At 39.8% G+C, this 12,427-nt stretch overlaps 1 non-coding gene across 1 annotated transcript; it reads right to left on the reverse strand.

The window, feature by feature from the left end:
* Positions 1-349: 349 nt before the first annotated feature.
* LOC114404766 lies at positions 350-456 on the reverse strand. The gene has a single exon (XR_003665140.1). It is a non-coding gene; the product is annotated as a small nucleolar RNA R71 (small nucleolar RNA).
* Positions 457-12,427: the final 11,971 nt, after the last annotated feature.

Here is a 12,427-nt window from a genome sequence, read left to right on the forward strand (position 1 = left end):
TCTAAGGGAAATGGCTGCACCTGATTTCACCTACGAAAGCTTGTGCATCCAATACCCTGATGAGGATGTCCCATATGTTCTTAAGACTGGACTGATTCATTTGCTTCCAAAGTTTCATGGCCTTGCAGGTGAAGACCCGCACAAACATTTGAAAGAATTTCACATTGTCTGCTCCACCATGAAACCCCCAGATGTCCAAGAGGATCACATATTTCTGAAGGCTTTTCCTCATTCATTAGAGGGAGTGGCAAAGGACTGGCTGTATTACCTTGCTCCAAGGTCCATCACGAGCTGGGATGACCTTAAGAGAGTATTCTTAGAAAAATTTTTCCCTGCTTCCAGGACCACAGCCATCAGGAAGGATATCTCAGGTATTAGACAACTCAGTGGAGAGAGCCTGTATGAGTACTGGGAGAGATTTAAGAAACTATGTGCCAGTTGCCCCCACCATCAGATTTCAGAACAGCTTCTTCTCCAATATTTTTATAAAGGACTCAGTAATATGGAGAGAAGTATGATAGATGCTGCCAGTGGTGGAGCCCTTGGAGACATGACTCCTGCTGAAGCCAGAAATTTAATTGAGAAGATGGCCTCCAACTCCCAGCAGTTTAGCGCCAGAAATGATGCCATAGTCATTAGAGGAGTGCATGAGGTAGCTACAAATCCATCTGCATCATCTGAAACTAAGAAGCTTGAAGGCAAACTGGATGCGTTGGTCAACTTGGTAACCCAACTGGCCTTGAATCAGAAATCTGTACCTGTCGTAAGGGTTTGTGGTTTGTGCTCCTCTGCTGACCACCATACAGACCTTTGCCCTTCCATGCAGCAACCTGGAGCAATTGAGCAGCCTGAAGCTTATGCTGCAAATATTTACAATAGACCTCCTCAACCTCAGCAGCAAAATCAACCACAGCAGAACAATTATGACCTTTCCAGCAACAGATACAACCCTGGATGGAGGAATCACCCTAACCTCAGATGGTCCAGCCCTCAGCAACAACAGCAGCCTGCTCCTTCCTTCCAAAATGCTGCTGGCCCAAGCAGACCATACATTCCTCCACCAATCCAACAACAGCAACAACCCCAGAAACAGCCAACAGTTGAGGCCCCTCCACAACCTTCCCTCGAAGAACTTGTGAGGCAAATGACTATGCAGAACATGCAGTTTCAGCAAGAGACCAGAGCCTCCATTCAGAGCTTAACCAATCAGATGGGACAATTAGCTACCCAATTGAATCAACAACAGTCCCAGAATTCTGACAAGCTGCCTTCTCAAGCTGTCCAAAATCCCAAAAATGTCAGTGCCATTTCATTGAGGTCGGGAAAGCAATGTCAAGGACCTCAACCCGTAGCACCTTCCTCATCTGCAAATGAACCTGCCAAACTTCACTCTATTCCAGAAAAAGGTGATGACAAAAATTTACCTAACAATTTCTGTGCAGGTGAATCTTCTTCCACAGGTAATTCTGATTTGCAGAAGCAGCACATTCCCCCTCTTCCATTCCCTCCAAGAGCAGTTTCCAACAAAAAAATGGAAGAGGCAGAGAAAGAGATCTTGGAAATGTTTAGAAAGGTAGAGGTAAACATACCTCTGTTGGATGCAATAAAGCAAATTCCAAGATATGCCAAATTCTTGAAGGAGCTGTGCACTAATAAGCGGAAGCTTAAAGGAAGTGAACGGATTAGCATGGGCAGAAATGTCTCCGCATTGATTGGTAAATCTGTTCCTCAAATTCCTGAAAAATGCAAAGATCCAGGTACATTTAGCATACCTTGTATCATAGGGAATAGTAAGTTTGACAATGCCATGCTAGATTTAGGAGCTTCTGTTAGTGTTATGCCTCTGTCTATTTTTAATTCTCTATCTCTAGGTCCCTTGCAGTCAACTGATGTGGTAATTCATTTAGCTAACAGAAGTGTTGCCTATCCTGTTGGTTTCATAGAAGATGTCTTAGTTAGAGTTGGTGAACTGATTTTCCCTGTTGATTTTTATATCTTGAATATGGAAGATGGATTTTCTCAAGGATCAGTTCCCATCATTCTAGGCAGACCCTTTATGAAAACTGCTAGAACTAAGATAGATGTTTATGCAGGCACACTGTCCATGGAGTTTGGTGATATAACTGTTCATTTTAATATTTTGGATGCTATGAAATACCCATCTGAAGATCTTTCTGTATTTCGTGCTGAAATAATTGACCATGTTGTTGATGAATACATAACTGATCTTTATTCTAATCTGCATGCCTCTCACTCTTCATGCATTGAGTCTGAAATTGTACTTGATCATATGTCTGAATTTGATGCTGAGAGTGAATCTGAGAGTGATATTGATTGCATGCCTGGTGGTCGTGTTTTACCTCTTGAGATTGATTTTATAGAGTCAGATAGGACTAACCATGTTTCAGGAAGTACACATACCTCTGACTTTCTTTATGAGGTAAAGGCTGAGAAACCATCTCCTTCTACCACTGTCCAGCCGACCACACCAGAATTGAAGCCTCTGCCATCAAATTTAAAATACGCTTACTTGGATGATAGCAAGAGTTTTCCAGTGATTATATCTGCCTCCCTTGCTGATGAGCAAGAGGAGAAGTTGTTGTCAGTTCTCAAGAAGCATAAGAAGGCTATAGGCTGGACCCTGGCGGACATTCCTGGTATTAGCCCATCCACATGTATGCATCGAATAAATTTAGAGGATGGAGCTAAACCAGTAAGACAGCCACAGAGAAGACTCAACCCGGTGATTCTTGATGTAGTGAAGAAGGAGATAACCAAGCTTTTGCAAGCTGGAATCATTTATCCTATCTCCGACAGCCAATGGGTGAGTCCCGTCCAGGTAGTCCCGAAAAAGACTGGCCTCACAGTGATCAGAAATGAGAAGGAGGAGCTGATTCCTACTCGGGTGCAGAACAGTTGGAGAGTCTGCATTGACTATAGGAGGCTGAACCAGGTTACCAAAAAGGACCATTTTCCCTTGCCATTCATTGACCAGATGCTTGAACGCCTGGCAGGTAAATCCTACTACTGTTTCCTTGATGGTTTTTCTGGTTATATGCAAATTACTATTGCTCCTGAGGATCAAGAAAAGACCACATTCACCTGCCCCTTCGGCACTTTTTCTTATAGGAGGATGCCTTTCGGCCTGTGCAATGCCCCTGGTACCTTCCAGCGGTGCATGATTAGTATTTTCAGTGATTTTTTAGAAAATTGCATAGAGGTGTTTATGGATGATTTCACTGTATATGGATCCTCTTTTGATGGTTGTTTGAATAGTTTGGAAAAAGTTTTGAATAGATGCATTGAAACTAACCTTGTTCTAAATTTTGAAAAATGTCATTTTATGGTTGAGAAAGGTATAGTTTTAGGCCACATTATTTCCAATAAGGGCATTGAAGTAGATCCTGCAAAAATTTTTGTTATTTCACAATTGCCTTACCCCTCTTGTGTGCGAGAGGTGCAATCTTTTCTTGGTCATGCAGGATTCTACAGGCGCTTTATAAGGGATTTTAGCAAAGTAGCCCTTCCACTGTCCAACTTGTTGCAAAAGGAGGTGGAGTTTGACTTTAATGACAGATGCAAAGAGGCTTTTGATTGCCTCAAAAGAGCGTTGACTACCACCCCCATCATCCAAGCACCCGATTGGACAGCCCCTTTTGAGCTTATGTGTGATGCATCAAATTATGCATTGGGGGCTGTCCTTGCTCAGAAAATTGATAAATTGCCCAGGGTGATATATTATGCTTCTAGGACTTTAGATGCTGCCCAAGCAAATTATACTACTACTGAGAAAGAGCTTCTAGCCATAGTTTTTGCTCTTGAAAAATTTCGATCTTATTTGCTTGGTACTCGCATTATTGTTTATACTGACCATGCAGCTCTAAAGTACTTGTTGAAGAAGGCTGATTCTAAGCCTAGGTTGATCCGATGGATGCTCTGGCTCCAAGAGTTTGACTTGGAGATCCGTGATAGGAGCGGAGCACAAAATCTAGTTGCTGATCATTTGAGCCGGATCGAACGTGTCTCTGATGCAGATTCACCTATTCGGGATGATTTCCCGGATGATCATTTGTATATATTGTATAGTATTTCTGACTCTCTTTCTACTCCCTGGTTTGCTAACATTGTCAATTATTTAGTTGCCTCTGTTTTTCCTCCCTTAGCATCTAAGGCCCAAAAAGATAAGATTAAAAGTGATGCTAAGCATTTTATTTGGGATGACCCCTACTTGTGGAAATTGTGCAGTGATCAGGTCATTAGACGGTGCATTCCAGATCATGAGACTGACTCAGTCCTGCAGTTCTGTCATTCTTCCGCACCGGGAGGTCATCTGGGTGTTCAAAGGACAGCTCGCAAAGTGCTTGATTGTGGTTTTTATTGGCCCACCATCTTTAAAGATGCGTGGAAGATCTACAGCACTTGTGAGCAGTGTCAGAGAGCAGGAAATACACTTACATGGCGACAACAAATGCCTCAGCAACCTATGCTATTCTGTGAGGTGTTTGATGTCTGGGGTATAGATTTCATGGGTCCTTTTCCTGTCTCTTTTGGTTATGTTTATATTCTCCTTGCAGTTGATTATGTTTCAAAATGGGTGGAAGCCAAGCCCACTAGAACTAATGATGCTAAAGTTGTCGCAGACTTTGTCAGGTCTAATCTGTTTTGCAGGTTTGGAGTACCTAAAGCAATTGTTAGTGATCAAGGAACCCATTTTTGCAACAGGACAATGCATGCCCTGCTTAAAAAGTACGGGGTGGTACACAGGGTATCCACACCATACCACCCCCAGACTAATGGACAGGCAGAAATTTCTAACAGGGAAATCAAGAGAATTCTAGAGAAGATTGTGCAGCCAAGCAGGAAAGATTGGAGTACCAGGCTTGATGATGCTCTCTGGGCACATCGGACTGCCTACAAAGCACCCATAGGAATGTCTCCTTATCGGGTTGTCTTTGGAAAGGCATGTCATCTTCCAGTGGAAATTGAGCACAAAGCATACTGGGCAGTGAAGACTTGCAACTTCTCTATGGATCAAGCTGGCGAGGAAAGGAAGTTGCAACTGAGTGAGTTAGATGAAATCCGCCTAGAAGCCTACGAGAATGCCAAGTTCTACAAAGAAAAGACCAAGAAGTTCCATGATAGCATGATAGTTAAAAAAGACTTCGTGGTTGGGCAAAAAGTGTTATTGTATAATTCTAGGCTTGGACTCATGAGTGGTAAGTTGAGGTCTAAGTGGATTGGTCCTTTTGTTGTTACTAATGTTTTTCCTTATGGTACAGTTGAGATCAAAAGCGACTCCACAAACAAGAGCTTCAAGGTCAATGGACATCGACTTAAGCCATTCCTCACGAACCCTTCTTTAGTGGACGTAGTGGTGGAAGAGACTTCCTTACTCCACCCTACTCTTCCTCCACCATGACTTAGAGAGTTTTTCTTTTCCTATCTCCTTCTTTGCTTTTATTACACTTGTCCGATTCTCTTTGATGATTTAATTGTTTTTAATCTTTTAATTGTGCTACATTGAGGACAATGTGTTGTTTAAGTATGGGGGGGAGTGTTCTTTGGTTTTGCTAGTTTTGTTGGTTTTGTTAATTTGTTAGTTGTGTTAATTTGTTAATGTTGTTAGTTTCGTCGGATTTTCAGTTTAATATTTTGGGTCAATTTCATGTGCACGTACGACTTTGCATGTTTTTCTTTGAATTACAGGATATGTTCAAGAAATGGGTAATTGTTTTGAAAATAAAAGTTCTTGACATTTTGTGACTTGAAATCCTTGATTCTTCTCTACATGTCATGATAGTTTTGAAAGCTCAATTTGAAAGTGATGATTTTACCTTTGTGAGAATTTGAGCCATCCATCATTATAATCATTTGGTGTGTTTTGCCCCATTGATTGCTTGCACAATAGCCTTGGCTTGATTCTTGTTGATGCGTCCTAATTCACATGCATATTTGGAAATGATTAAGGCAATGTTGTTCTTATAAGCTTCTAGCCAAATGGACTTACCTTGAATTAATTCCTTTGATAGCCCTTTTGAGCCTTGTTTCCCTTTCCTTGTTTTGAAGCTCACTACAAGCCTTAAGTGAAAAACCATGATATTACCATATCCTTAAGGAATTTTGGAGCTTTGGAATTGTTTTGGGAATAAGTGTGGGGGGTTTTTGTTTCAATGGACAACTTGTTTTGTTGGCTATGCTTCATGATGTATTTTGGGCCATACTTGATGTACATTGTATATTGGTTAAATGTTGGACATGCTGAATGAAATGTTGTTTCTCAAAGGCTAAAGAGTAAAAAAAAAAAAATCGAAAAAAAAAAAGAAAAAGAAAAGCAATAAAGTTGAGTGAATAAGATCTTAAATGGCACAAGAATGATGAAACTCTTGGTTCTACTCTTCATGTTTAATTTTTATCTTTTCTTCTTTTTATTTTTTTTAATATGTACTTATTCTCCTTTGCTCCTCTATTCCTTTGGGATTTAGCCACTTATTCCATATTTCTCCATACCTTGTCCTTGGCCCCATTACAACCTTAAAAGACCTTTTGATCCTCATGTGCTTGTGTTTATGGGTTGATTGTCAATTTTAGAATCTTGCCAAGTTTATGTGGTGTTTGCTTTCATGGGTGCTTTGAGGGTAAATAGTAGCCTAGACACTTGAGAGATAGAGTGTATATCTTGTGAGGCTTTATCACTTTTCATTCTTGAGCTGATTAACTATTTTGCCATGATTGGGTTGCTTGGATGATTTTCATGAATGTCTTGACTTTTTGGATCTCCTTATGTTAGATGTTACCCATTCCTTTCATTCCTTGATGTTCATTGAGAAATATGTGAATGTTTTTGTTTGTCTCCCTTTCATATCCTTGGATTTTGTTCTTTGTTTCATTTTGCCCAGGAGTGCAAAAGGCTAAGTATGGGGGGTTTTGATGTGCCATCATTTTCTTCTATTTTCTAAACCCTTTTTGCACCATTTTAATTATTGATTGGTCTTAATTGTCAATTAATTAGGCAGTTTTATTATTTGGGCTCATTTAGCTAATTTGATGTTTTTAATCTAATTTCAGGAATTAATGAAACATTGGGCTTAATCCGGATTTTGGTTGTGGACTTGAAGAGGGCAAATAAAGCAGCGCTTACCTTAGTTAATTTCTAATTAGGAAATTTCGCAATTTTTATTTTATGTTGTTCAGTGTTTATTTCGTTTTGGGCCAGAGTATTGTAATAGGGCCCAGTGACTCTGAGTGACTCTTTTTAAATAGCTTCCTTGGGATTCGTGCATGGTATTCTATTCTGTTATGCTATTCATTATTCAGAGCTTTGTTTTAGGGTTTTCGTTTTTCTGTTTTGACGTTTCTGAGTTCGTAATGCAATTTTACGTTTTCTACCTCTAATTACGAGTTCATTCTTGCTTCTTCTTCTACTTTCATTTACGTTTCTGTTCATTTACGTTCTTGTTCATTTACGTTTCTGCTTCATGTTTCATTTGCGTTTTCTGTTTGAATCCATGGAAGGCTAGATTTTCTGGTGTTGTTTCCTTTTGAGGACGAAGCCAAACTCTCTTTGAGGTTTCGTTTGTAATGTGGTTTCCTGGCAGTTTTCCCTTCACCAGTTATCCCAATTTCGTGAATATTAATCAGTGCACGCTTCGTGTTCGATTAATTGCCTCTGAGCCTAACTTGCGTTCATGCTTAATGGACGAAGGGCTAACTGGTGTATGTGGTGCCTAATCACGTATTGAAAACCCTAAGTTGATTTTCGCTTAGTAAATTGAAATAGGGTTGGATTAAGTGGTTGACTGTTAGGGACGAATTCTCCATAACCCAGGATAAGAGAGTGGCTTCTGAATCAGAGGAAACAACCCGTTTTTAGTATTAGTAGTTTCGTATTCCATTTTATTTGTTCTGCTCTTTAATTACCAAACAACCAAACCCCCCCCCCCCCCCCCATCGTTACTGTTACTGCAAGTATTTTATGAACATTTGGCTTGTCACTGCTCGTTGGGAAACGACCTAGGATCACTTCCTAGTTACTGCATTTTCATGTTTATTTGATTCGGGTACGGCCTCGATCACCCGTATCATATTGAGACGCTCGAAATTTAAAATCGAAGATCGTAGCAAATTCGAACGACAATAACTTTTCACTCGGAAGTCCTATTGAGTCCCGTAACATATTGAGACGCTCGAAATTTAAAATCGAAGCTCGTAGCAAATTCGAACGACAATAACTTTTCACTCGGAAGTCCGATTGAGTCCCGTAACATATCGAAATGCTCAAAATTGAAAATAGAAGCTCTGAGAAAATTCTGACGACAATATCTTTTCACTCGGAAGTCCGATTGAGTCCCGTAATATATCGAGACACTCGAAATTTAAAACCGAAGCTCGTAGCAAATTCGAACGACAATAACATTTCACTCGGAAGTCCGATTGAGTCCTGCAATATATGGAGACGCTCGAAATTTAAAACCGAAGCTCGTAGCAAATTCGAACGACAATAACTTTTCACTCGGAAGTCCGATTGAGTCCTGTAATATATCGAGACGCTCGAAATTTAAAACCGAAGCTCGTAGCAAATTCGAACGACAATCACTTTTCACTCGGTAGTCCGATTGAGTCCCGTAATATATCGAGACGCTAGAAATTTAAAATCGAAGCTCGTAGCAAATTCGAACGACAATAACTTTTCACTCGGAAGTCCGATTGAGTCCCGTAACAAATCGAAATGCTCAAAATTGAAAATATAAGCTCTGAGAAAATTCTGACGACAATATCTTTTCACTTGAAAGTCCGATTGAGTCCCGCAATATATCGAGACACTCGAAATTTAAAACCGAAGCTCGTAGCAAATTCGAACGACAATAACATTTCACTCGGAAGTCCGATTGAGTCCTGTAATATATGGAGACGCTCGAAATTTAAAATCGAAGATCGTAGCAAATTCTAACGACAATAACTTTTCACTCGGAACTCCGATTGAGTAGCGTAATATATCTAGACGTTCGAAATTTAAAACCGAAGCTCGTAGCAAATTCGAACGACAATCACTTTTCACTCGGAAGTCCGATTGAGTCCCGTAATATATCGAGACGCTCGAAATTTAAAATCGAAGCTCGTAGCAAATTCGAACGACAATAACTTTACACTCGGAAGTCCGATTGAGTCCCGTAAAATATCGAAATGCTCAAAATTGAAAATAGAAGCTCTGAGAAAATTCTGACGACAATATCTTTTCACTCGGAAGTCCGATTGAGTCCCGTAATATATCGAGACAATCGAAATTTAAAACCGAAGCTCGTAGCAAATTCGAATGACAATAACATTTCACTCGGAAGTCCGATTGAGTCTCGTAACATATCGAGACGCTCAAAATTGAAAACAGAAGCTTTAAGAAAATTCAAACGACAATATCTTTTCACTCGGATGTCCGAGTGAGTCCTGTAATATATCGAGCCGCTCGAAATTTAAAACCGAAGCTCGTAGTAAATTCGAACGACAATCACTTTTCAGTCGGAAGTCCGATTGAGTCCCGTAACATATTGAGACGCTCGAAATTTAAAATCGAAGATCGTAGCAAATTCTAACGACAATAACTTTTCCCTCGGAAGTCCGATTGAGTAGCGTAATATATCTAGACGTTCGAAATTTAAAACCGAAGCTCGTAGCAAATTCGAACGACAATAACATTTCACTCGGAAGTCCGATTGAGTCCCGTAACATATCGAAATGCTCATAATTGAAAATAGAAGCTCTGAGAAAATTCTGACGACAATATCTTTTCACTCGGAAGTCCGATTGAGTCCCGTAACATATTGAGACGCTCGAAATTTAAAATTAAAGAACGTAGCAAATTCTAACGACGATAACTTTTCACTCGGAAGTCCGATTGGGTCCCGTAATATATCAAGACGCTCGAAATTTAAAACCGAAGCTCGTAGCAAATTCGAACGACAATAACTTTTCACTCGGAAGTCCGATAGAGTCCTGCAATATATCGAGACGCTCGAAATTTAAAACCGAAGCTCGTAGCAAATTCGAACAACAATACTTTTCACTCGGAAGTCCGATTGAGTCCCGTAACATATTGAGACGCTCGAAATTTAAAATCGAAGATCGTAGCAAATTCTAACGACAATATCTTTTCACTCGGAAGTCCGATTGAGTCCCGTAATATATCGAGACACTCGAAATTTAAAACCGAAGCTCGTAGCAAATTCGAACGACAATAACATTTCACTCGGAAGTCCGATTGAGTCCTGTAATATATGGAGACGCTCGAAATTTAAAACCGAAGCTCGTAGCAAATTCGAACGACAATAACTTTTCACTTTGAAGTCCGATTGAGTCGTTTAATATATCAAGACGCTCGAAATTTTAAACCGAAGCTCGTAGCAAATTCGAATGACAATAACATTTCACTCGGAAGTCCGATTGAGTCCCGTAACATATCGAGACGCTCAAAATTGAAAACAGAAGCTTTAAGAAAATTCTAACGACAATATCTTTTCACTAGGAAGTCCGATTGAGTCCCGTAATATATCGAGACGCTCGAAATTTAAAACCGAAGCTCGTAGCAAATTCGAACGACAATAACATTTCACTCGGAAGTCCGATTGAGTCCTGTAATATATGGAGACGCTCGAAATTTAAAACCGAAGCTCGTAGCAAATTCGAACGACAATAACTTTTCACTCGGAAGTCCGATTGAGTCCCGTAACATATTGAGACGCTCGAAATTTAAAATCGAAGATCGTTGCAAATTCTAACGACAATAACTTTGCACTCGGAAGTCCGATTGAGTCGCGTAATATATCTAGACGTTCGAAATTTAAAACCGAAGTTCGTAGCAAATTCAAACGACAATAACCTTTCACTCGGAAGTCCGATTGAGTCCCGTAACATATTGAGACGCTCGAAATTTAAAATCAAAGAACGTAGCAAATTCTAACGACAATTACTTTTCACTCGGAAGTCCGATTGAGTCCCGTAATATATCGAGACGCTCGAAATTTTAAACCGAAGCTCGTAGCAAATTCGAACGACAATAACTTTTCACTCGGAAGTCCGATTGAGTCCTGTAATATATGGAGACGCTCGAAATTTAAAACCGAAGCTTGTAGCAAATTCGAACGACAATAACTTTTCACTCAGAAGTCCGATTGAGTCCCGTAACATATTGAGACGCTTGAAATTTAAAATCGAAGATCGTTGCAAATTCAAACGACAATAACTTTTCACTCGGAAGTCCGATTGAGTTCCGTAATATATCGAGATGCTCAAAATTGAAAATAGAAGCTCTGAGAAAATTCTAACGACAATATCTTTTCACTCGGAAGTCCGATTGAGTCCCGTAATATATCGAGACACTCGAAATTTAAAACCGAAGCTCGTAGCAAATTCGAACGACAATAACTTTTCTCTCGGAAGTCCGATTGAGTCCTGTAATATATCCCGACGCTCGAAATTTAAAATTGAAGCTCGTAGCAAATTCGAACGACAATAACTTTTCACTCGGAAGACTGATGGAGTCCCGTATCATATCGAGATGCTCAAAATTGAAAACAGAAGCTCTGAGAAAATTCTAACGACAATATCTTTTCACTCGGAAGTCCGATTGAGTCTTGTAATATAATGAGACGCTCGAAATTTAAAACCGAAGCTCGTAGCAAATTCGAATGACAATAACATTTCACTCGGAAGTCCGATTGAGTCCCGTAACATATCGAGACGCTCAAAATTGAAAACAGAAGCTTTAAGAAAATTCAAACGACAATATCTTTTCACTCGGAAGTCCGAGGGAATCCTTTAATATATCGAGCCGCTCGAAATTTAAAACCGAATCTCGTAGCAAATTCGAACGACAATCACTTTTCACTCAGAAGTCCGATTGAGTCCTGTAACATATTGAGACGCTCAAAATTGAAAACAGAAGCTTTAAGAAAATTCAAACGACAATATCTTTTCACTCGGAAGTCCGAGTGAATCCTGTAATATATCGAGCCGCTCGAAATTTAAAACCGAAGCTCGTAGCAAATTCGAATGACAGTAACATTTCACTCGGAAGTCCGATTGAGTCCCGTAACATATCGAGACGCTGAAAATTGAAAACAGAAGTTTTAAGAAAATTCTAACGACAATATCTTTTCACTAGGAAGTCCGATTGAGTCCTGTAATATATCGAGACGCTCGAAATTTAAAACCGAAGCTCGTAGCAAATTCGAACGACAATAACATTTCACTCGGAAGTCCGATTGAGTCCTGTAATATATGGAGACGCTCGAAATTTAAAACCGAAGCTCGTAGCAAATTCGAACGACAATAACTTTTCACTTTGAAGTCCGATTGAGTCGTTTAATATATCAAGACGCTCGAAATTTTAAACCGAAGCTCGTAGCAAATTCGAATGACAGTAACATTTCACTCGGAA

The sequence above is a fragment of the Glycine soja genome, unplaced genomic scaffold (assembly GCF_004193775.1).
Source record: "Glycine soja cultivar W05 unplaced genomic scaffold, ASM419377v2 tig00106327_1_pilon, whole genome shotgun sequence".
In the NCBI taxonomy this organism is placed as follows: Eukaryota; Viridiplantae; Streptophyta; class Magnoliopsida; order Fabales; family Fabaceae; genus Glycine; species Glycine soja.